This window comes from Artibeus jamaicensis, unplaced genomic scaffold (assembly GCF_021234435.1).
Source record: "Artibeus jamaicensis isolate MK-2021 breed Jamaican fruit bat unplaced genomic scaffold, CSHL_Jam_final scaffold_833, whole genome shotgun sequence".
In the NCBI taxonomy this organism is placed as follows: domain Eukaryota; kingdom Metazoa; phylum Chordata; class Mammalia; order Chiroptera; family Phyllostomidae; genus Artibeus; species Artibeus jamaicensis.
This window is the reverse complement of record NW_026522056.1, coordinates 21,477,866-21,501,868: the sequence shown is the minus strand read 5'-3', so window position 1 is coordinate 21,501,868 and position 24,003 is coordinate 21,477,866. Positions and strand designations below refer to the sequence as shown.

The 24,003-nt window shown below is 43.6% G+C and overlaps 1 protein-coding gene across 1 annotated transcript in view; it reads right to left on the bottom strand.

The window, feature by feature from the left end:
• Positions 1 to 23,199, bottom strand: part of SORBS2 (sorbin and SH3 domain containing 2) — a 224,829-nt gene extending 201,630 nt beyond the window's left edge. Inside the window, exon 1 of the mRNA XM_053659830.1 lies at positions 22,896 to 23,199. The gene's annotated coding sequence lies outside the window, so the exon portion shown is untranslated. The remainder of the gene's footprint in view (positions 1 to 22,895) is intronic.
• Positions 23,200 to 24,003: the final 804 nt, after the last annotated feature.

Below are 24,003 nucleotides of genomic sequence, written 5' to 3'. Positions count from 1 at the left end.
GAGCTGGTAGGTGGGGTGGTTGCCAGCCGATGCTCTGTCTCCGCAGCAACGTTCAGTCCGAATCCCAGGCTCAAATGAAGCAGTTATTCTTTTTTTTTAAATATTTTTATTTATTTATCTTTAGAGGGGAAGGGAAGGAGAGAGGGAGAGAAATATCAATGTATGGTTGCCTCTCATGTGTCCCCTGCTGGGAACTAGCCTGCAACCCAGGTATGTGCCCTGACTGGGAATCAAACCGCGATACTCTGGTTCGCAGGCTCGCGCTCAATCCACCGAGCTACACCAGCCAGGGCTGAAGCAGTTATTCTTATCCTGGCTTTAGCGCTCTGGTTTTCTCCCTTCTTAAAGTCCTTCACTTTTCACCTTTCATCCCTACCGTAAAGGTCTCCTGAGGTTGTATCTTTGTTATTATGCCTGGAGTCATTTTTGGAAACAAGGGAGATATAAAGTAGAAAAAGAATAAAAAGAAAGCGGAGCCCAAAGGGTTTCAATGACTTGGCCAAGATTGCACACTGAGTTGGCATGAATTCATTCATTCATTCATCCATCCATTCATTCATTCCAGAAAGGTTTACGTATTTGTTACGTCACAGGTATTAGGGTATGTTTTGCACTCAGAATGGTAACAAAGACAGAATCTAGACTAAAGAGCAGATCTTTTGACTCCCAAAGTTTTGTTCTTTCTGCTACACGTCGCCATGTTATTGGTGCTTAAAAAAACAAAACAAAACAAAATGAATCCCCTGTGTGTCTAACTAGAGCTGAACGGACGCAAGAGTGAGAAGCTAGACCGCAATTTCCTGATCTTTATATTGGAACTGACAGATGAGGAGAATGAATTCCTGCTAAGGGCCTGTAGCACAGTGTTTAGCACATATTAACTGCTCAGTAAAATTTCATTTTTAAGTTTTATTACTATTATTGATATTTTTGTTATTAATATCACCAACATTATACTCATTGTAATTAATTTTCAAAATATAAGTTGGGAATCACTTCTCACAAAACGAAACTCTTTATCAATAACCATTAGTCTGAATTCAAGCGTAATGCTGAGGTTTAATACAATACTTTCTGCAACTTGTCTCTACTTCTTTGAAAAAATTCTTTCCTTCTCGTAATAGCAGAGTTTGCCAAGTTTGATATTTATAAGATCTTGCCTATCTGCTGTTACAAAGTATTAAGAGTACTACTCGAGAAGCCGGAACATTTTTTGCAGTTACGTTTCCCTCCTAAGTGGTCTCGAAATGGCGAACCCCAAAGAACAAAGGATTCGTTATCCGTGGAAAATGAAGTCATAACTTTAGCTTTATCAGCCCTGTCTGAGCATAACCGCCACCTGCCGATCATGTCCCACGGATGCGAACATGTCTGGTTGGCACCACTACAGCGGCGGGCTGATAAGTACTGGGCTGGCTTGTCCTCAACATTCTTTTCTTAGGGAGGTCACTGTCCCCTGTGTTCTGAACGTCCACCTCGGCTTAAACACTGCAGAAACTGGTCATTCAAATTAGTTCAATGGCATCATGTACACTGCTCCTGGGATTATCACCTTGTACTGCTGTAGCTTCTGTGCTTTTATGCTCACCTCATTAAATCCTTCCAAATGTGAGCAGTTAAGCAGTTGGCACTACTAAACCATATAATTCATATACGCCTTGAACATGCTTTTTAAGATAAAATGGTTTGGAAAGGAAATATTTTGAGTAATAGATTACTACTAACACGAGTGCATTAGTAATTAGTATTATTAATAATACATATGAAGTACAAAAGGATTATCAATGTTTAAATCTGTATTACTGTGGAATTTCATCTTTATGTTTTACCATATATAAAATAGGAACTATGGCAACTAATTCATGTAGGCTTTTGTAAAGATTTACGTAGGGCATTTAATTCAATTAATATTTAATGTATAATATGAATATATAATAGTAACTTTATTGCAGTTACTGCAATCTTTATTGCAGTTAATAAAAAGCTAAAATGTCATAAAATTTATGTTATAATTATAGTGGAGGTAATTATTCCTAAATTTGATTCAGAAAGCAGTTAATGTTTTTACTTCACATAAATAATTTTAAATTCCTTCTGTGGACTGAAAGTTCCAAGATTTTAGTTAGTCTGCTCAACAGATAGTTCTAAAATTAAGTCAATGGATAACACAAATATAAATACGATATTGTAACTGTCAATCAATCGATAGTCAGATGATAAGATAACGGAAACCAGCTTTTACAACATGTGTTCCATAAGTAAACACAAAGGAGCAAATGTATACATGTGAGACCCTGATTAGATAAACACATATATTTCATCACGTACTATTAGCATGTGTACCTGTCTACCATGGGCTTAAACAGATTCTGCTCCCTGCTCTTGAAAAGTTTAGATTCATGAAGTGAGAAAAAAATATACACATATTATTCTCAAATTGGGCAGAATGCAATCAATGCTAAATATAAATATTTATATAGTCTACTAGACACATGCTACCAGACCCTAAAATAGGAACTATTCTTTACACCCCCCCAAATAGTGAATATAAATATTTTTGTGTAAAATAATTTCAGGCTTGGACCTCATAAATTTTAACACCCAAATGACTTAATTATGAATATTATAAAATATTGGTATACATTAAATCTGACTCATATACAATAAAAGTTATTTTATTGCTAACATCTAACCATTGTTTTTAACATATATTCCCAAAGTAAAGAGATTTGTAAGTTATAAAATAACCTAACATGGAAATTATAAAAGACATTGAAAAGTGTCTCTAAAAATAAATTTCAATAATTCTATGGAATAAGTGGAATGAAATAAAACATGGAGGTGACTACAAAATGTTGCTCAATCAAGAAAAATAGATTATTTCAATCCGATTGGCGCTCCAAATTCTGTCGACTTCAGCGGAAAAGGAATGAACCCGTACCGTCTTCCACAGGTCCCGGGAGAGGTCGAGGCTATCATAATAGTAAAAGAGTTTTGTGAACAGAACATTAGAATGTGCTTACATAAGCAGAACTTCATATGAGCATTGCTCAAAAAATGATTTCAAATCTTGTTTCTTCTGGTTTTGCCAACTTTGAAAGGAATTTTTAGTGGGGCTGCGGCCTTCCGCCAATGAGCACTCGGTGCTGGAGAAGCACTTCGGCCAGTTCCTCTCCGCCCAGAAACCAACCTCATGGCACCTGTGTTCGCCTTTGAATTTCTGAAAACCTCCCTTGAAGGTGGGAGACTTGCTTCCTTCTCCAACATGAGAAATGTCTGAAGAGACTCAGTCCCTCCTGTCGCCTGGAAGGAGTTCCCTAAACAGTCCGTTATAAACTCACAGGAAAATACGAAGCCTCTTGGCGCATCCATAGTTGAGGTCTCTTATTAAGACGATCACGTTTAACTGGCCAACCTACGCCAGAGGACAGTGAACAGCGACCCAGGTGTCCAGCAGGATGCAGACAAGAAGGTTCAGGCGAAGAGCGGTAGCTGCATACCTGGGCCGTGGGCCCCGAACTGATGTCTCCTTTGTTAAAAGGAATACTCGCGGAGCGTTTCACTAAAGGAGTCGGAAAGTCAGTGTGTCAAAATCCATGCTCCTCCAGCGGAACTAGCTGAACGGTGAGGCTGTTCCCATTCACAGTCCTCAGCCTCTCCTACGCCGCCTTTGTTTCTGCTTTGCAGCCGCAGCTACACTGCCAGGGCCCTGATCAGAGCAGATAAACATCAGACTATGGAAGGGCGAGGTGCTACACAGAGAAAAAGATGAGGGACTCCGAGGGCAAATACATTATACAATTGTTGTATAGGTTCAAACTAATTAAAATGATAATAATGAAAAAACAATATTAAGTGCTTTACAGCACTTAGTGATTTACAGAAGTCACTGGTTGAATCTTCACAATGTATCTATGAGGTGGGCGTGAACTTTTCTCTATCATCCCCACCAGGAGCCCCAACCTCAGAGTGTCATAACCGGCCAAGGTCACACAACTACCACGTGGCAGAGCCTTGATGTGAACCTAGGGGATGCAGCCTCAGTAACACCCGAGAATCGGGCTCCTTCTACCCACCTTACGCATTGACTAAATCTTACTTCTATTGCTTCAGAGTACAGAGATAAAGAAGAAATTGTGTCAGTAGTTGGAGTTTAAAAAGATACGTTTTTGCCTAACACTGAATTTGTGATGTAAAGACAGACCCTCCGGATTCCTTGACTCCAGTATACTCAGTCTACAAGGGCTAAATGCCTCCTATTTCATTCACATAACACTTGGAACAACATCCACTTACCCGCTTTTCCTCATGGACACTTGGTTATGAGTCTGGTGTACCCACAGCTTCTGTAAAAGGAGAGATCTTCCAGTATTCATATTATATCTCTCGTCTATGCTCGGGACCTCACCACTTCCATTCTTGGTAGACTAGACAATCGATGTAGAATTGCTGATGAGTTCTAATATATATGCAGGAAACACAGGTGTATAAATCCAAGTTGTCTTGCTTATATCCAGAAGCTCGTTCAGTTTACATGGATTTCTGACTTCTACATAAACAGAGTTCACCCAAGGTGCTTGGAAGAATGCAGGTCTAAATGCAGATGAAGGCCAAAGGATTCCCCAGAAGTTGCGACGCCCTTCCCCAGGGCCTGGGGCTACACATGAGCCACCATAGCTCAACCCGACACATGTTTTTGAAATTGTCGACTTTTAGGCTCAAGTGTTTTCCGCATTTTAGAAACAGAGAAGCTATTTGTTTCAAAGCTCTTATAATAAATACTTGTTTCCCTTCAGAATCAAAAACCTTAGGGGAAAAAAAGCCAAGTATGAGAAAAGTTCTCATACACTTCTTAAGCAAATGCCACTCTGTTGAAAGGAGGTTTATGCTGATGGCTTTGCTGAAGTGGCTTTCATTCTGATGAAGTTCAAGGCAATTATTCTTCTTTAGACCTATGAACATAACCCCTAATGTAACTGTTAACATTCCTGCAGCTGCATTGGTCCACATAAATGTAACTCTTTAAGATGTGCTGATGTATTTGTTTTGAAAAGCCTTTAAATCTCTGTGTAGTTAATCATAAAAATATTAAAATATAAAGTAGTAAATATGAAAAGAAGTTAAAGAGAAAAATTATCTAAATTACTCTAAGATTTCACAAACTATCCCCAAAAGGCACAGTTTCTTTAGCAACCAACAAACAAACAAAATCATTGCTTTGAGACAAGGAAGGATTCTGGATTTTTCTGTGGTATTTTGAGTCACTTAAGCTCTTCCATTTGAAGTTTTTTTCACCCCCCCATTGGAGATGATCTTTAACAGCTTCTCTCTGTAGCCAAGTTTAGGAGTCTCTATTTATCCCTAATGAAATTCTACATCTTCCTTATAATGTTTTGCACTTGATGCTAATTGGAATTGATGACATTTCTTAGGACTGTTACTCAAAAGCAACAGCCCCTGGCTGTAACCAAAACCTCCTCACATCTTCCCAGCCTGTGACGTGGAGGTGCAGGTGCCAGCCCCAGGAAACCTGCCCTCCAGGTCTGGTGGGCCACACCCACCCTCAGCCTCTGCTGTCTGCCTGGCTTCCCCGCTGGAGGGGTCCCAGCTGTAACCCATTCAAATCTGGGCCATTCCTCTGCCTTCTCACCTCTCCACCCCCAGGTGCCTCCCCCTCTCCTGGGCTGTTGGGGCAAAGCCCCCGCATACCCAGTGGGGTTGGCGCCACAGCAATTCACCACCCAGTTCTGGCCCAACTCAACTCACAGATGCTCTGGTCTCCCCGGAGGCTACCCAGAGGGTTCTTACAGGAGAACCGGGGAGTGCAGGGCATAGGCACGGATCACGAGCGCAAAGAGAGAGGGAGGACCCGTGGAGCTGAGCCACAGCGGCTCCCTCCACTCGGCCTGAGAAACTGGCCCTTTCGGATGCATCGCCTGTGCTTGCTCGTCCTCTTCCCCTGCCTGGCTTCTTTTCTCTATTCTCACATCTCAGGATTGCACACTCCCTCCCTCTCCCATAAAGCATTCACATATGTAAGCTCGGCTGGGCCCTGTGTTCTAGGGAAACTGGGTAAGACCTGGCAGCAGTAACCGTCCAGACTTCACTGTGCTCACCTTGACATAGAACCTCTCATCTCTGATAGCTGGCCACGAGGGCCCACAGCTGTGTGTGCTCAGCGGCCACATGGCGTCTGCCAGGGCTGAGTTATGAGTGCATCTGTCCTGGTAGCGGGTACCACTCACTGTCTTTCCCCCGGGGCACTGCTTTCTCCCTCTGCCCCTGAGGACCTTCCAGGCCCCAGCGCTGCAAGGTGTAACTTTGCAAGGGGGGGCCAGAACATTTTTCTTTTTATATTGTGCACTTTGTCTCAGTGGAGCCCGTGCTTCCTTAAGAAAAAGAAGGTTTTTAAACTTACAGAATTGAACTGAGTCAGAAGAGAAATTCCAAAGGCATATGCCTAAGAGAACTCAGAGGCAGCCCTCTGGGTTAAGCCCTGTCACTGGCTCTAGGCAGAGAAAGGGGGTGTATAAAAGACAAGTTAGATTCTAAAAATTCTTAAATGTCTTCAGAGTCAACTGAAGCAGATCATAGGGGAAATCAGTTTATTTTACTCAAGATTCCTGTCCTTAACTTCTGGAGACCGTTGACACTGGCCTTGGGGGTCAGGCAGGAAGCCCACAAGCGGTCAGAGTTTTTCTTTTCTTGGTGATATTTACAACACCCACGTACCCTGCCGTCACCTTTCCAGAGAAGAAGTCATGGAGCCCTGGGTGCCCCCTAGGAAGAAGCACGGGGGAAAGGCTGGGAGTTGCGTCAGTAGAGGGCACACCCACAGAAACTCTGAAACGCACATTAGCAGCCACAGCCCCGTGAAATGAGGGCAGTTTGTGCAAAGGAAGGTGTTGTGGGCTCTGGGCCTGAGGAGGTGAAACAAGAAATCTTCAGTGACTGCCCAGGAGCACTCGGTGTCTGGTCCCATCAAAGAAGGGCCTTCAGGGGGCAGAGTCACAAAGGAGGGGGCCCTGGCACTGGAAGGGCATCCAAAGGATGTCGGTGAGGGGACTGGAGGAAGACAGCACCGTGCACTGGGGTGATTCGATAGGAGATAACCTCATGCCCGCCAGCGTCGCTTCCCTGGGAGAGCAGCAGGGGGAGGAAGAAGAGCAGCTGGTTGTGAGCAGCAGCACACCAGAGATCGTCCGTGAGTGTGAACATGACCCTGACAGCCTGGAGCGAGGTATGCCACCGGTCACCAAGATCAATAAGGAGGTTCCCTGCTGTTCTGCTTTTTGGTAGAATCAGGGTATTTTATGAATGAACAGGACCCATTCACCTAAAACATATTGTTTAGGTAAAGAAATAAAAGTCAAATCTTCCTGTGTATTATAGAAATGTTCTAAGAAAAGGAACCTGCATGAATGGGTCGAAGAGAAGGCCATGGTATTAAATATCTACTTATTTGTAGACCAAAACCACCTCTCACTCACGCTAGGTAGAATCTGGCTGGATGTCGATGTGGTTCTTTCAAAAACATCTCTCTTCTGTGGCCACCTGCTTGCATTCAAAAGAATGACGATGCTCATTCCTTGCATGTGTGATCCGTGACCCCTGCTATTAATTTCCTCTGAAGATGTGTCTGTCAGCTATCTGAGCAGCAATAACCCTTTTTGTTCCATTCCACTCTTCTTTCCCCATTAAATCCAGCTCAGTTGCAGGAGAGAAAATGTGCTTCTCTTGGGAGAGAAGTCAGATGGCCTCTGAGAACATGAGGCTCTGGTTCTAGTGGATGTGTAGCTCCATGTGCTTTGAGAGTCCTTTCTTTGCATGTACTCATGAAAGGAAAAAGTAATACTGGACTTGATAAAAATGAAAACTTTTGTGTTTCCCACTGCTCGGAAAATGAAAAGGAAACTGTGGGCTGGGAGATGATATTTGCAAACTATATATCTGATGATTGGTATCCAGAATATATAGAAAACTCAGAACTTGAGCCATTAAATTTTGTTTTGAACAGACACTTCACCAAAGAAGAGATACAGATGACAAATACGCATGTGATAAAATGCTCAATATTATTGGTCATTGGGGAAATGCAAATTAAAACCACAACAAGATACCAAGACACACATATTAAAATGGCTAAAATGTTTAAAAAGAGCCCTGATACTAGCAGTTGCTGGCGGACAGCTAAAACAACAGTAACTCTCATTCACTGCGAGCAGGAATGCAGAATGGTAGAGCCACTTCGGGAGACAGCTGGGAAGCTTCTGGAGTAGTGAAACATACAATTCATGCAATCCAGGAATCCTGCTCCTTGGCATTTAGCCACAAGAAATGAAAATATGTGTGCAAACAAACACCTGTAACTGAATGCTTCTAGGGGCTTTTCCCATAGTCACTAAGCCCGAGAAACAACACAAATATCCATCAGTTGGAGAACGGACACACGAACAACGGTACGTCCATCCAATAGAATGCCACTCAGCCACAAAGGAAAAACTGCTGATGTGGCCAACAGTAGGCTGAATCTCAAGTGCATGCTGCTGGTGAAAGAAGGCAGGCCCAGAGGGCCACACACTGCTTGTTCCTATTAATATGACCTCTGGAAAGACAAAACTACAGGGACAGAAAGCAGATCAGAGGTTACCAGGGCCTGGGGTTGTGGGGCGGGGTCCTGAATTCCAAGCGACAAAAGACACCTGTGCAGAGGGATGGAAATTTTCTGCACCTGGTGTGGCGGGAGTTAGAAGGTTGCATGTAGTTTGCAAGATTCATGTAGCTGTACACCTCAAGGGAGTGACTTTTACTGTGTAACGCATTACACTTTCATAAACACAACTTTAACAAATGACGGAGAAGACGGGTTGGTTAAGGCAAATGGAAGGGCACTGGCCATCCTGTGGAGACCGTTTGGGTCACTAGTGAAGCCTGAAGCGGGGCTGAGATAGTAGTGAACTTCTACCCAGGGAGGTGGAAAGCGAGGCATTCTGCCGAGACAAGACGAAGGGGCATCTGCCGAGTGGCGACTCAACCACGGGACACCACCCAGTGTCCTTTCCTCTAAGCTTGTAATTCAAAACCAGGCAAGTTTGGGGGTGCAATGGAGGAGGGGGTCGTAGGGTAATGTGTCTGAAAAACGGAATTTGTGATAGCTAATTTTGGGTGGAAAACCTACTTGGCAAGTAAAAACTGGGAATAGTGAAGCTTGACAAAACCTTTTTGTTTGTTGAGGGTACCTAGAAAAACAAACAAAAAAAAACCCACTATGGGGTCATGTCCCCTGTGAGGATTCTTCAGGGTGGCTGGAATGGGGATGGAGATGACATTTTATCGTGAAAGGGAGTGAGGGCTAAAATAACTAGAGAAATTCTGCCCCATGAACTTACACTCATCTTGTATTGAGTAATAGGTGCTATATTGATATTATTTTCACTCTTCTTACCACCTCCTCTATGAGCCATAGTTAACAAGAAACACTTTGTTCTAAGACAAGAAAAATAATCTAATTTTGTTATCTCGACTAAGCCAATGGTGAGGTAAGTCACTCTGTTTGGAGCTGGAAGAAATGGTCAGATTTGGTCTCCCTTTGGAAACACCTTCCATATCTTTTGGATGGGGGCACCAAATTCTCACTCTGCCTGGAGCAGAGGTGACCACTGAGTGCTAAAAAGCTGGTCCTATAAAACCAAGCTTCACAAGTGAGTCATGGGGAGCAATAATAGCTCAGAGCCCATGCCCACAGGACCTGGGGTCCCTGTGTTTGTATTGTCCAGGCACAGCTCCTCGCCTCTTCCCAGAGGCTGCAAGTCCAAGCCAGATCTCATGGGATGAGTAAGCGACACATGGCATGTGTGAAATTCCCCTCTACCCTGTTGCCCTTCCTAGAGCTGCTGGTGTGACGATTATGGTAACCTTGACTCCATAAGGAATGTGACAACTTAAACCCCACAGGCTACTTAGTAACCTGTCATGCTGGAGCAGTGCATTGTACCCTGGGGCCCTGGAATGGTGACTAAACTGTGGAAGCGCATGTCCAAGACTTGTTCGTCAGGTGGGAAGTGGTTAAACAGGCAATGACTGAAATGTCTGGGACAAGTGATATCTCTCACCACCAATGAAAGGGTTTTCCTCCTGCTGTTTTTGATGCTGGTCTCTTAAAAGAACAGTTGTCTTGTCATTCACTTTAGAGCTATAGCTGGCCTTGGCATTCTACCAGCCTCTCATATTCATGTAGGCCTGCATGCTGGGCTGGAACTGTCTAGAGATTCAAGAAGGCCAAAATTTGTCCCCACGTGATAGTTTGATTTGGGGACAGTCCAGAAAATGTGGTCAACTTCAAAGGCCCCTGGAAACTACGCTTCCAGTTTTAGTCTGAAATACCCCCAAATCACATAGGTGCAGTGGGATGGAGGCCAAGAAGATGGAGCTATGACCATTTTTTTCATAAAGGCTTTATGATTCAGGTCAAGTTTAAAGGTCCCCATGGTGATTCAGGTTTTCAAGGACATTCCAGAGAAGTTGTGTGTCCTGTGGGTGACAGTCAACCTGTCTTTAACCACAGGTCCCCTAACATTGTGGAATAAAAAACCAAGTGGGAATCAATGTGCAGGGTGGGGGTGGAGAGATTTTTAAGCCCTGAAATCCCGCTGTGACGCACCATCTTCACTTTTGTCTTGGTGATTTTATTTTTCATGCCAATGACTTCTGTGACTCCAATTTTGAAACTAGGAAATCAACGTGAATGCAAACAGAAATTCAAATGGAAAATTGTCACAGAAATGAAGATTCTCTTGGTTCATCATTCAACCTGAGTTTTAAATGTCCTTTATATCTAGGGCATACAATTGTCCTATATATATATACCCACCTCCTTTTTATAGGGACAGTTCCCGAAAACAGTGTGAATCTTTCCTCTGATTATTAAATCTGCTGGGTGTCGTTATGGTCTTTGTTCCTACAGATAACAACACATCCTAAATATCTTTAAGTTGCTTGAGATCATTAAATGCCCCAGATGCAGCAAAGTAAAAACACCTGCCGTGGCATTTTCACCTCTATGACCCAGTTATATCAAAGAAGCAAATAATAGTGATGCACTCGTATCCCAGTGACTTTGTTCATGTGTATGCTCCCAAGTTCTTGCTCCTAACGAAACCCTCTTATGTCTCTGCAATTACTTTCAGATGAAGTCTTTGCTGCTTGCCCCCTCATTGTAACATAAGCCAGTAGCCCAGTGTGCTATGCTCTCGTGGGGCAGCCTGGGTCTTTGCCTATAAAAATGGAAAATTAGCAGCCCACTATTTCAACTCCAATGACTGTGTTGGAACTATGAAAGGTCCTATTCCACCTGGTCCTCTTCACAGGAGCCTAAAAGAAGACAGGTAGAAATGTTGATGGCCGAAGCCACTTAAATTCTATTGAGACTAAAGAAGAGAGAAAGAGCAGGTCTAGGTTGCCAGAAAACAGAAGCCAAGCATATAGTTGTTAAAATTACATGAACAGCTGGAGTAGGGAAGACAATCTGCTTTCTGTGGCATAAGCGTTGCTACATTGCTTTTTCATCCACACCCATCCTGGCAACCTAAGTCTTCACTTCTTCAAGATTGTGTGGATGCTAATTTAGGCTCGGTCTTGGGTTTGTTATGAAATGCAGCTCGTTCCTGGCTACAGGGTGGACGGAGCAGAGGAGAATCTGACTTGAAGATGCCCATGAGGCCTTTGTCCTCATCCTGCTTCTCTGCCATGAGTCACTACTTCCCCTTTAAATATGGAGAGATTCTAAAAGTGGCTTTCATGTGGGTTGTACAATTGGTAATGACTGAGCTGGGAAAAACGCAAGACTCCCTAACCGTCCACGTGTCAGGGGCTCTCACACCAATCTTGAGAGGTACTGAGATATTACAGGAAGTTTAAGATTCTGCTCCACTGGCTTAACCCATATGGTAAATCTAACATCTTCATGAAAAAGTTGTTGGAAGAAAAGAGGATAGTTTCTTCATGGTTGTCAGAGAGACTCAGGCAAATGACAGGGTGTAGCTCTTCCACATCCTGGCATCACTGGCTTTAGAAACATTTTGCTCTGAAGGGTAGCCCTGTTCTTGCATGTCAGAAAAAGGACTTCATTGCCTTTGACTGATGAGTGCTATTAAAAACCCACCCTCTCTCCTTTGAGGAACATTAGTTACCTGGCCAACCACCTGGACTGAAAAATACCTAGTTCTGTACACCAGAACTAGTTCTGTAAATACCTAGTTCTGAAAAATACCTAGTTCTGTACATCAGACATTTTGCAAGACACTATTTGATTGAGTGAGGTCTGGATAAACCTTAGAGCACTTGTCAAAACTGTTGAGAGCTGGGTAGCTGAGCAGGCTTCCTTTCACGTTTCTCCTTTACCATGGGTATTGCTGGCCTCAAGGCTGCCTGCATTTTCTCAGAAATGAAAAAATAATCTATCTGAAACTACCACAAAGACCATGAACTGGTAGTTACAAGTTTATTTATTCTGTTTTAAAATACTCTTCTTTCCCCATTCCTTTGGGAAAAGGTGTCAGTCTGATTCTGGTTGGGATAATAAGGAAAGGCAGGTTCACCAGCGGTCCTTTTCCTGAGATGGCCTCACTGTTCCCTTGAGGAAGAAGTGAGAGGTACGCACCTGCACTAACTCGTAAGTTGTCCTTACATCTTCCTGATCCGTGCTCACTCTTATTCTCCTTTTCAAACAATACCCTATGGGAGACTTTAGAGAAAAGCTTGGAGTGTCTAACAGAGAGACCCTCACACAGCAATGGACAGTGACGTGTTGGACCACAAAGCACTGAGCCTAGATGAAGATGTTAGCAAGGGGACCCCTGGAGCTAGTGACGCCAAGTCATTTACTCCAAGTAAGAGATGGTCCCACAGATTCAGGAATAGGTTTGGACAAAAACTATAAAAATTACTGGAGAGTCCCTGTCTGCTGATGAAGAAGTGGCTGCCTCATTTCCGGGAGAGTTGAAGCTAATTAGGGTTTAGTACCATCCATGTCTTCGGACATCCACTGGGGGTCTTGGAATGTATCCCTGTGGACAAGGCGGGGCTATTATACATATATGCTATCACTCTGGCAGGTTGGGACAGAAAATAAGTTAAAAAGTAGTGCTGTAGTTTTATCAGTCTCGTTAGCACCATTTGGTTCCAACTGATGTTTGCTGAGTTAGGTAGTCATGTGTTTAATATGGGACTGCGTCCATCTTTCATGGGTTCAAAGTGGCCGTAGTTGCCAAATTCAAAGCCAACCAAAAACTGGAGTACCTGGTCTAACAATTACAACTGTATTTATGGGAACTATAGGGGGTGAACATTTTAATTTGGGTCTGTTCTAGAAAATGCTGGTCATCTGGTTCTTTTTACAGTGTTGTGTTCCCTGGTTTTGTTGTTGCTGTAGCTTTCCAGAGATTTCCTTGAATGCCAGGGAGAATCTTGAACAGAGGAACAAATTTCCACATTGGAGTTGCACTTCAGATGGCACTGGTGTGCGCTCAGAGTCTGACCACTACGGTTCGTTGTTCCACCCAAAGCTCTCTCACACTGGGCGCTGCTCAAATCCACCCAAGACCCGAAATGCAGAGACCAGTCCACTCACACCCTGGGGGGCTGGGGAGAGTTGAAAGCCATCTTTCATTAGCACATCATGTCTTTGTGGTTCCCCCTTTCTGTTTATTTACATTCATATATAAAAACAGGGCTTTACATTATTTATACCAAGTAAATCGTCATTTGGGAATCTGCATTCTGTTGGGTCTCTGGGTTCTGGTAGCCCCACCCCCCTCTTTTTGTCCCTGCCACACATCCGTAGGGAATTGTGAGGGTCTCCATAATTTAAAGATAATGATGGAAGTAGCTTGGGGAAATAAAGTGCCCAGCATACACACTGAATATGAGTGGTATGCACACATGGGTGCAGAAAGCCTTCCTGGGAAAGCACATACATGTGGCGGCCCTGGACCATCATGAACTTGAGGAGCACAGAGTGGAAAATAGCATTTCGTATATGCTTGGACGTTCAGATAAATAATATCCAACATCACAACCATCCAGGGAGGCGGGTATCGTGAGGCTAATTTTATGGCAAAAGAAATGGAAGCTAAAAGAAATAAAATCACTTTTCCAAAGTTGCATAGGAAGAAGTGTGTGGTTTTTAAAATAAACATAATGTAGAACCAGAAAGCATGTTATTCCGGTTTCCTCTGAGACACGATCTTATCTTCTTTTAGTTCATACACAGGATTCCTACCTCACCCCACATGTGCGCCATAGGGTGAGCATGGGAGTGCGACAGACCCAGGCAGCTGTATAATTCCTCCTTTCTTGTGGGCACAAAAGGGAACAGTAAAAGGCTGCCTTAATGCGATATATCTCATGTCCACTTTTGGGGAGAGATACACCAACTTAATTTTTTTATGTGAGATAGAAAATAAGTGTCATAATTTCTTTCTCTCTATTTGTCAAAGTTCCCAAACACTATCCTAAGATATACTCACGTAGTATTATCACACTAGCAGACACACTGCAGAAACACAGTGTGTGAGAACATTCCTTCTTGGTGGAGCTGGCCCCAAAGAACTCTGAACAGGTTGCAGGAGGAAGTAAAGAAAGTCATTTCTGCATTTTTTTTATGGTGAAGGCAAAACTATGGAATCTGTAGTGTGTGTGTCTCAGATTTTCTTTTTTCCTGCTCTCACTGACTTTATTCTTTTGCTCTCTCTCTTTTTTAATTGACATATAATTTGACATGTGCCTAGGACTTTTGGTAAAGTTTTCAATAAGCACCCAGTTGATTTTTAAAAATCTATCATCTATCTATCTATCTACCTACCTACCTACCTACCTACCTACCTACCTATCTAATGTTCTTCTGATGTTATTCATAGGTTACTTACAGAGTCAACCATTCATACTACTGAGGCTGATCTTTATATAAGAGTTTAAGAAAATAGTCTCTGAAATAAAATACTCAATACAGGAATTACCCATTACCTCCTTTAAAGAAGCAATTATACTAAAGACTATGACAAGCTTCTTTCAAGTACACACAGTTCAGTGCTTTTTAGGAAGGAGGGGAGGAGTTGAGGAAGGCATCCCAGTGAAAGCAGAAACCGGAGCTGAGTTTTGAAGGTGAGCAGTCACTTATGAGCAAGGGTGCAGGGGGTCGGAAGGCAGAGACAATTCACGGGAAATGTTAAAAAAAAGATGAATGGTAATAAATTTTTGCTTTGAAGTTTAGCCACAAAATGCAATGGTCCCACTCGAAACCTCTTTCATTGTAAGTGTTGGAGGTAGATCTATTGAATTTTCTCTGTCACATCTTTTTTTTTTTTGGAGGAGGAGGGGCTGTCCCCCCTCTGAATGCACATTGTTATGTTGGCAAAGCCGCGTATTCACACCACTGTGAACCTGAACCCTTGGTCACAGCTGACTGCTTCAGGCAACAGCAGCTGTTCTAGCCAGGCAAGAACATATTTGCTGTTGTAATTTACATCTGGGTTACTAGTTTAGCATTAAGATACTGTTTTCTTTCAGTCACAAGAGGTAAACTATGGGCAGGTGTCAAGAGATGACAAAGCGCTGTCTTGGCTGTTGAGTGTGTGGAGCAAATCACGATGTTCTAATGAAATAAAATGTGTCTATTGTGAATCTGAACGTGGAGCTAAAAGGTTCTATTCTCAGACTGATTCTGTTGATGAGAAACAGGACCAGAAATTTCATGGCGGCTAGAGAAATGCCACATAGGAAGGAAGAGGAGTGGAAGAGCTACTCAGAGAGAAAGGGAGACACAGACATGAGAGAGAGAGAGAGAGAGAATCTGCTGGCCTCTGATTCCAAGCACATTCTTGCCCTCAGCGGCTATGAGCTCTCCCATAAATAGCACTAAAGTATTTCCGACCTGTCTCAGACCCCTCACAGCACTAAGGGGGTTCTCATCTCAGAGTTAAAGCATTCTATGTGCACATGGTGTTATGAAGACATCATGAAAACTGTAATCTCTTTACACACACAATTTTCATAACAGCACCATAAAAACCATAGTCTAATAGTTTACTTACTTCTGCAAGAAATCATCAGAGATTATTGGTCTTTCTGAGAATTAACTACTTCAGTAGATTGGGGGCACAGTCTTTCCTCACAGTAAACACTAACATTCTCTCCAGGATTTTAGGAGCTAAACTGAAAACTGGTGAGTCAGTTTTACGCTAAAACGCATGGTGTTCCCTCTCCGAAGGCCTTAGGTTTACAAAGAGTTCTTTTAGGGGTGCACACATGGTAAATTACCTTCATCTGCACAGCCCAGGTGTGTGATGCACACAAAGATTTTGCTTTGATCCTTAATGCACATGCAGGCTCATCTATTCGGGGCCACCTTTATGTCTGTACTGACACTGATGAAGTGTTCCTTGGAATGCGCAAAACAAACATAAGCACTTTACACAGAAAGCACTGGCTTTTATTATCCACTTGAAATCCCCAGAGGGAAATGTCATTTCATTAGGAGGCTTCTTGGCTGTTCATTAAGGGCTTTCTATTTCCTTAAGCACATTGATCTGGTAACCATTTTCCTTCTCTGTAAAATAAGCCATTGAGGAAAGCACTCTCAGAAAGCACTCTCCGAGAAGCCTGTTGTCTCTGGTGAGTAGAAACACTAAGGCATCCCCAGGAATCAATGCAGAAAAAGAACCAAGCGTCTGTACCCCAATTAGATGCTGGTACACACTCAGAATCCTTCATGGGCCCCACTTCCCCACAAGGGGCTCCTCCAGCACCACAATCCCACCTAGGACCTGTGCTGTTGTCATTTGCATTTGGGACACTAGTTTAGCATTAAGCTGCCATTTCCTTAAGATACTTGACGCAAACAACCAGGGGTTGTCAAAGACACAGCCTTGGTGGCTGGGTTTGTGGAATGAATCGCTGTGATTTAATGAGAAAGAAAAGTGCTTTTGTGATTCTCAGCATGTGACACTCAGCAACTATAAGTCAAATATAAATCTACATGGTAGATTATGGCACTGTATTTCCACTCAAATGTAGCTGTTCATTAAAAATTAAACATGCAAACAAATACATGCTAAGATACAAATCAGTGCCTTTCTTACATCCCCTCTGTTACCCATGTAGTCCAGAGTCCAGCACAAACTGGGCATTGTGCCTGGGATGTCCCTGGGCTGGAACAAGGAGCTGTGTCATGAACTGGAGGGCTCACTAGCTTCAGGGTCAGGCTGGGTTCCAAGGCCACGGCCCCCAGCCACGGGGCCAGTTCAAGTCGCTCCACTCATTGAGTTTTAGCTTCCATATAGGCACAATCCCCAAAATACCATCAGATTATAATTCAAATTTTTGTGCCAGATAATACATAGGATTACAAATTAACATGCCTAGGTCACTGCCTGGCCTGTGGAAGACACACCAGAGAAATTACTTTCTCCTTCCTACCACCCCCGTCTTTTAACATCACCCCACTGTCTTATCTGTAGCTACAACCCCTGTGAGTTTTGTAATCCTCTAGATTTTTCACGGTGTCACGGTCCCTCATTTTCTTTAGCATCATGAGTCAAAATACTCTTTTTCTGTATTACTTATTTTCATGTTTCCTGTCCTCACCATTTCTCCCCCTGATGCAGCAGGAATGAAAATGCCATGGTAAATAAAGCCCGGCCCTTTGCATTTGTCGGGTGTTGCGGATTCCATTCGACACGTTTCCTTTCTGCCTTCCAAAAAGGCCCATGAACTGCCTTTTTGCTGAGATTGCCTGGAATGCTGGTTTCTCTCGGGAGAGCGGGGTTTCACAGCATGCAATTCGGGGAGAGACACAGAACAGATTTTAAAGAAACCCGCATCACCCGCCGTGTCAGCAGATCAAAATCTAGTTTTAAACCAAAAACTGAATGCACTTTTATTTTAAGAATTAACTGCCTCTATGAAACTTGCGGTAACAACTGTAGAAAAATCTGAAAGGCATGGTAAAAAATGTGACAACTTTTCATTTTCTTTCCTTGTGACTTTATTTCTTACAACAAAAGCAAAAGAGGCAAAGGACATCAGCAAGAGTTTAGATTGGCCTGGCTGGTGTGGGTCAGTGGACTGAGTGCTGGCCTGTGAACCTAAGGCTTGTTGGTTCAATTCCCAGTCAGGGCACACCCCTGGTTTATGAGGCAGGTCCCCAATAGGGGGCAAGAGAGGCAACCACACATTGATGTTTCTCTCCCTCTCTTTCTCCTACCCTTCCCCTCTGTCTAAAAATAAATAAAATCTTAAAAAAGAAGAGTTTAAGTATCAAGGTTCGATTCCCAGTCAGGGCACATGCCTGGGTTACAGGCCAGTTCCCAGCAGGGGACACATGAGAGGCAACCATACATTGATATATCTCTCCCTATATCCTTCCTTTCCCCTCTAAAGATAAATAAATAAAATCTTTTTAAAAAGAAGAGTTTAGATCTTTATAACAGTTTCTGATAATTCCTTGAAATATCTATTTATTGGTTCCTGTAAAACTTGTACAGTTTTCCATTGTGGAGATTAGTCCATTTATACAGACAAGATTCTGGTGGACTATAAGGCTAGCAGAAAACAGAGAGACAAGAAAAATGGCAGGACATTGCAAATCTAAAAGCAAGAACAACCACCTGGCTAATTCAATTGTCTACAAAGCAGTTTCTCCCGACTCTTTGGGAAATATACTATTGGCTTAAAAGGATTTAACATCAGTTATAAAGAATGAATGAATAAAACTCGTTCTGCAAGTGGACTATGGCTTCCTTAGGATTCCTTAGAGTGAGAAATGACCACCATCCAGGGTCATTTTCCTCATAGGATAAAACTCAAAGGTTTCAGCAGACCCCCTGCTCCCACTAGTTCTGCTTCACACCTGCCTCTCACTCCATATCCTGTAACCCCCTGCCCTTGACCCCAACACTTCTCAAACTCGGCACAGTTCCTCCAGATGCTGGGCTATTTCAGAGCTGATGAGTGTCTATAAATCACCTGTGCTGATGGTGCTTCTTTCTGGGAATGACTGGTTCTTCTCTGCAAGATCACTCTGTGCTCACCTCCTCCCCGAAGCATCTCCCAATGTCCTTCCTTGCTGTGAACATCCCTCTTGTTTAGGCCCTGCTACTCCCTGCGCACACTTGTGGTCTAGACCCCACAACATGTGCTGCTGATGCTGGTTCACAGGCCAGTCTTCTCGAGCAGACTGTCAGCTTTCTGAGGCCAGAGACCATTGATAAGTCACCTTTGTATTCTCAGAGCCTGGTGCATGATAGGTGACCAATACAAGATGACGAAGAAGTAAAAGAGAGGCCGTGGAGGAGACAAGGGCTTGAAGCAAAAAGGAGTGTGGGTAGTGAGGAAAACCTAAGGTGCTGGTGGCTATTATTTCCAAGAATAGGTGCTTGGAAATAAGGAACCATTAGATAAAGAAACAAAAACCTAAGTCATTTAGAGAGATGAATGGTAGATAAAAATGACACTGAATCTTTACAATTTTACCAGTACGCTAAACATTCTTCCATAATTTATTACTGATGACTTTTAAAAAATCTATTTAACTTTGGATGTTGCTTGAACAGGATGCATAAATAAAAGGTCACTGGTGATTGTGTAAGCAGCTCTTGGTTCTGCAAAACTTTCTGCTGGAGGTGAAATGGAATTGCACAAAAATATAATGAACCAGCTCTGACCAGTGTGGCCCATTTGGCTGGGCATTGCCCCACACAGCAAAAGCTGGCCTGTTGGGTCCCCGGTCCGGGCAGAAGCCTGGGTTGCGGGTTTGATCCCTGGTCGGGATGCAACTGACTGATGTTTCTCTCTCACATCAGTGTTTCTTTTCCTCTCTTTCTCCCTCCCTTCCCCTATCTCTAAAAACAAATAAATAACAATATTTTTTTAAAAAAGTAATGAGCAAATGAAGTCTGAGGAGAACAAGAGGACAAAGATCCGCTCATGAATTCAGGAACTAGTTGTTGACTGTGTATAAATCATCAGCCCATACAAGGCACTGGCCAGACGAGGCGGACATGGTTCCTTATCTAAGGAAGCGCGTGTTTCAGGACAGGGCAAGACAGACATGTAAACAGACAAGCAAACAGGTGAATAGTCGATAATTTTAGATGAGGCGCATCATGAAGGTACTAAAGAGTGCCGTGTGATGAAAGCATAATTGGAAGCTTGTTGGATAGGGCCATTGACGCAGAGACCCCAGTGAGTGGAACAGCCATGAGAACATCTGGGGAAGAATGTTTTAGGCAGATGGTCTGTGCCTGGCCCCTGGGGTCAGAGGAAGATTCAGGGAGTTTGAGAAGCCAAGAGAAGGCCAGTGTGAGCAGAGCATAGAGTCGGAGGAAAACGATGAGGAAGAGGCTGGCATAATAGAGAGAAGGCAGCCCCTTAGTAAGGTGGAGGGGATGAACCTGGATTTTATGATTGCAGGATATTAATTAAATGAGTGCAAAGCGATGTGATTTGTATTTTATAGGGAACACCCTGCCCGCTGCACAGACTTCTAATCACGGGGGTGCAGTGGGAAGCAGCACCCAGACGAGACGTGGCAGTGTGTTTGTTGGACAGGGTGGTGGCAGCGAGAAGGGGAAGGTTGAAACCACTGGGTTCATTGAGCAGAGAGTGTGGAGAAGAGAATGATTTCCAGAGATACACAAATGAGATAGAACAGTGTGTGTGTGAGTGTGTGTGTATGATAGAGAGAGAGAGAGAGAGAGAGAGAGAGAGAGAGAGAGAAGCCAGAAGAGGGAGAGAGAGGCGGATGGATTACAATGAAGTGCACTTGTGACATGGAGGAGCAGTAGGAGTTGGGCAGCGACTGCAGATTAAGTTGGAAGAGGCCAGGTTACGCTGGGCCTTGAGCCTCCCAGGCCTTGGCACACAATTTAATTTCTCTGAGGAGCAATGAACAATGGCTACTCGTAGGTTTTAGGCAGGAGGGGGACACGGTACGGTGGAAGTTGCACACACTTTTCATTTCGGTGACTACGTTGAGCAGAGGGGACTTGAGGGTCGCCGTTTGGATGGGAGAGTCTTGCAAGGGGTTTTCCTCTCCCACATGTGGCCGAGGTCACCGCTTGCCTCATTGTGTGATCATTTATGTGTAGCCCTTGTGTCCCTTACTCAGTTCTCTGTGCACTGGAGGTAGCAGCTCATAGGATTCCTGTTTAACGAGGCCCAACAACATCTCACACGAAATACGCAAGAAAGCACCTTGAATGAATGATCATATTATAAGATCATTTTTGATCTTACTGCATTACTGGTGTAATGCTTGGGGACTCTTCCTCTTCCTCCCTCTGACCTTCATTCCCAGGTGCCCTGCATGTTCCCCACACTGAGGGCAGTGAAGGTGAATCTGCCCTGGTCACTAGGTGAGGAAGCCTGGACATCATTAGAGTCGGGCAGCTGGTAAAACTAGTCTTCCGTTCCCACCTACCCTTTCAGAGCCTCTGGACCCTTGCTGGGTGGCCTAGTGCCCCCTCTGTGCCTCCTCATCCCAGCCTGTGCAGCGCCCAGCACGCCAGGCCAGTGGCGAGATGGGACGGGGAGAGACTGGCGCAAAGCTCTCACAGAGCTTAAATTGTTACCCTAATGCGCTCAGTGCTGATTAGACTAAATCCCTCCGCGTGGCATTGGCATGTTTACCACGGGGAAAGCACGCTATTCCAAAATTTTAAAAGAGCACTGGGCTAGCGGAAGAATTATGGGATCTGCCATCTTTCAGTGATTGGATAATCTGAATATCAATAAACCTTTATCAAGTGCCTGTTTGTGCCAGGCACCATGCTGGGTCCTGAGGAGATAATGCTAACGTGCAGCCGGTCTGCTAAGGACATTTTGATTCATTCGGGGCGTCAGGTAAGTGAAGACCCGACTGTGATGCTGCACGAAGTTCGATCCTCATCTCATTATGGAGTTTCTCCCACTTTGCAACCCGCCACCCTAGCAGCTGTCACTCATAATCAAAGGAGCATGGGTTAAATGTATTGCTTTCTAATCCCATTGGGTTTAAGTCATGTCATACGTTAGTTTAGAAATACTGCTGCTATTGCATATGATTATTGTAATTATTTGGTTGTCAGGTTTCTTATCTTTACCAGGCTTCTTAAGCTCATTTATCACCCTTCCTCTCCTCTAGGGTTTTAACTCCAATCAGTCTGAATGTTATTTTTGTGATTTCTAAGCAGAAGAGGACACCCCATGAAAAGTGATTGGGGTTTGCACCTTGGTGGGAGAGAGGTCTAACCTCCGAAGGAAAAGCTCGGCTTGTCAATTTTCACATTTTTAGTACACTATCAGATGTTATGATTTTGAATTAAATGTGACCTCTTCACTCCAGGAGTTTTAATTTCTCCCCACTTTAGTGTTCCTTAAACTGGTCTACATGCAACGGTACTGGGCTCTTTGTTTAACTTTTCAGAAAAAGAAAATAGAGGTCTCTACCGGAACACAGATTATCACTTAGAAAGGCGTGACCACACACTTCACCTGTTTTCTATCATATGTATTGTGCTCTACAAGATAGGGTGAGGCACGCAATGGCTAACACTTGTGTTATAGCTAATTTTAACCCCCATATCAATAAGCAGATGCCTCTTCAAGTTATAAAAAGTATGCCATTATTATCAACGGGAGAGAATGAGGTCATTGTTCTCATAATACTATAAAAAGCCAGGGCAGGGGAAACATAACTCAGGAAAAAAGGATCTCATGCAACCAAGGAAAAATACCTGTGAGGCCAAGAGCACATGAAAATATGAAATCATCACCCTTAGCTCGCTCTAGATTTGTTGAATCAAATGAAGTTCAAAGGGTTCGGGAGGCAGAGGCAGGCAAGGAACTACAGAACAACTTACCGAAAGAGAGCGAGCAATCACATGGGACTGAATACACTATCCTGTGGACGGTGGCTGGTATGCGATGAGAATGGGAGGCAAAGATGAATAGAAATTGGCACACAGCAGCAGGAGCGAGAGTGGGTGCTTTAGGAGAAACCTTCACCTTGCCTTTCCTGGCCCATGGTCTTTCAATCTTCTTATTGTCCAACAGGCATGCTTAGTTTACACATTACCTTGGGCATCTTTCTGTTCTGTATTTTCTTGTCTTTGATGTGGCTGCCAAGGTGGAAAAATTTAGAGTTGCCAATAGTTCCCATAAGTTTAATTATCAACCTCCAACTCAGTTGACTACAATGCGAGAGACCAGTAACAACAGTACACTGGCCTTTTGTTCCCCTGGTGGGGGCAGGGAACAGAACAAGAGAGGGCAGCTGCCACATGTGACCCTGTCTTGGCTGCTGTGTCTTCCCCCGGTCCTTCCGCCCCCTGCCCCTGGCACTCCCAACCTCCCCAAAGCCAACTAATTAGGCTCACTGTGTAGAAATAATCCTCTTTGCTGAAGTGCCTGCCATAGGCAAATCTGGGACCTAAAATCAGCAGATTAACTATGTCCCGTCTCCCCTGGGACCTGGTAAAACAGTGAACTCTGAGGGACTTAGGATATTATGTGTAGGCTTTGAGGGGTGTTGCATTCCGGCCCGGAAATAACTGCATTCTGAATCGAAAATTGCACAGTCCCATTTCCAAGAACATCTTCACTAAAGGAAATGTTCACTCCCTCAGGAGAATGTTAGTGTTCTCCTATCGTAACTTCCAGAAGCTTCCTACCACCTCAAACACTTCCTATTTGTCTGTAGTCTTCTCTAATATAATCTATGCTTCTGGTCTTGAAGAATCTTAGCTAAACCACAGTGCAATTAGATTTTAAATTCTGTCCTCAATTTTTATCAAATACCCTAATGCAAAAATCCCAGCTCACTTCAGATAAACCCAACTCTTTGTTTCTCTTGCGCATAGCAAGGAGACTTTTATTTTACTGATGAAACAGGTTTGGCTCGAAGGACAAATTGCCCACAGCCTGGCTGCTAATGACATGATCTAGCTGGGCTTGCTGCCATGTGTCTTC